General features: G+C 42.0%; 1 pseudogene; it reads left to right on the forward strand.

Moving 5' to 3' along the window:
* LOC105519020 overlaps window positions 1-416 on the forward strand; it is a 4366-nt pseudogene extending 3950 nt beyond the window's left edge.
* Window positions 417-2293: the final 1877 nt, after the last annotated feature.

The raw sequence follows: 2293 nt of genomic DNA on the forward strand, positions 1-2293 counted from the left end.
GGCCTCCCAAAGTGCTGGGATTACAGGCTTGAGCCACCGCGCCCGGCCGAAGATTTGGTTTTAAGAGTTCCTGCTTTCACAGAATTATTCCAGGGTTTGTGTATCAGGGTGGTGACTTCACACGCCATAATGGCAATGGTAGCAAGTCCATTTATGGGGAGAAATTTGATGATGAGAACTTCATCCTGAAGCATACAGGTCCTGGCATCTTCTCCATGGCAAATGCTGGACCCAACACAAACAGTTCACAGTTTTTCATCTGCACTGCCAAGACTGAGTGGTTGGATGGCAAGCATGTGGTCTTCGGTGAGGTGAAAGAAGGCAAGAATATTGTGGAGGCCATGGAGCACTTTGGTTCCAGGAACGGCAAGACCAGCAAAAAGATCACCATTGCTGACTGCGAACAACTCTATTAAGTTTGACCTGTGTTTTATCTTCACCATCAGACCATTCCTTCTGTAGCTCAGGAGTGCACCCCTCCACCCCATTTGCTCTCAGTATCCTAGAATCTTTGTGCTCTCGCTGCAGTTCCCTTTGGGTTCCATGTTTTCCTTGTTCCCTTCTGTGCCTAGCTGGATTGCAGAGTTGAATTAAGTTTATGATTATGAAATAAAAACTGAATAACAGAAAATAATAAGTGTTGGCAAGGATATGAGAAATTGGAACCCTTGCACACTGTTAGTAGGAAGAAAAATGGTACAGAAACTGTGGAAAACAATATGGCTGTCTCTTTAAAAACTGAACATAGAATTACCATATAGTGCAGCAGCTGCACTTCTGGGTATCTACCAAAAATAATTGAAAACAGAGTCTCTAAGAGCCATTTATTTGTACACCCATGTTCATAGCAGCACTGTTCACAATAGCTAAAACACGGAAGCAGCCCAGATGTCCACCCACGGATCGATGGAAGCAAAATGTGATATATCTGTACAATGGAAAGAATTTCTGAAATACGCTACAACATGAATAAACCTTGAAGACATTATGCTAAATGAAGTAAGCCAGTCACAAAAGGACAGGTACCGTATAATTCCACTTACATGAGGCACTAGAGTCGTCAAGGTACTAGTAGCAGAAAGTGGAATGGTGGTTGCCATGGCTGGGGGATAGAGAATGGGAGTTACTGTTTAATGGGTACAGAGTTTCAGCTTTATAGATGGAAAGAGTTATAGAGATGGATGGTAGTGGTGATTACTCAACAGTATGAACATATGAACATATTACCACTGAACTGTACACGTGAAAATGGTTATGATGGTAAATTTTGTTATGTGTAAAAAAATTGGAAAAATGGTAAAATTTTAAAAATTGCTGAAGTATACGTGGCAAGTTCTCTGTCCCCCATTTCCCTATTCTTAATATGAATGGTCCCTCCTCCCACAAAACTATAAGCCCGTTCTGCCCCCTCCATGTCGCTGTATGAACACTCATTCTTTGTTTTTTTTGTTTTGTTTTGTTTTTTTTGAGACGGAGTCTCGCTCTGTCACCCGGGCTGGAGTGCAGTGGCCGGTTCTCAGCTCACTGCAAGCTCCACCTCCCGGGTTTACGCCATTGTCCTGCCTCAGCCTCCGAGTAGCTGGGACTACAGGCGCCTGCCCGGCTAGTTTTTTGTATTTTTTTAGTAGAGCCACCGCGCCCGGCCTCATTCTTTGTTTTTAATGACTACATGTCATCTTGGTGTATGGATGCACTATCCCCTATTAAAGAGATGTCAGATTAGTGTGCTGTAATCCGTAGCTTTCTTGTATACAAACAACAGTAGTTGGTTGTAAGATATAAAGGAAGAGAAGACAAATTCCAAAAAAATTCCTCAGATTATTCATCTAACAGAATTCCAAATTTTAAAATGCCCATCTGTTTCTTTCTTGTTCAATACAAGCTGATTCTGAAGTTCAGACGAAAAAATATACAGAGATCTTGTACCAAGGGTATATTAAAAAAGGAAAAAAATGACCTACAGAAGTGCCATGAGCCTCTGGAAAAAGAAGAGAAGTGTGTGGAGTCTGGTCCATGCTACAGTGCTCAGCTCAGGAATAACAGGCCAGTGTGACAGGACACAGATTCCCAAAATAGACCCAAATACATTTGGGAATTTAGTCTGAGGTGAAGTTGGACTAATAGTTGAGTGGAGTCAAGGTTGATGTTGATTGTTAATAAAGGTTTTTGGGACAATTGAGTAGCCATTTGAAATAAAATAAATCTGGATCCGTATTTTACTCTGTAAACAAGAAACCAAGAAGTATGCCGGGTGCGGTGGCTCAAGCCTGTAATCCCAGCACTTTGGGAGGCC

The sequence above is a fragment of the Colobus angolensis genome, unplaced genomic scaffold, assembly GCF_000951035.1.
Source record: "Colobus angolensis palliatus isolate OR3802 unplaced genomic scaffold, Cang.pa_1.0 Scaffold336, whole genome shotgun sequence".
Classification (NCBI taxonomy): Eukaryota; Metazoa; Chordata; class Mammalia; order Primates; family Cercopithecidae; genus Colobus; species Colobus angolensis.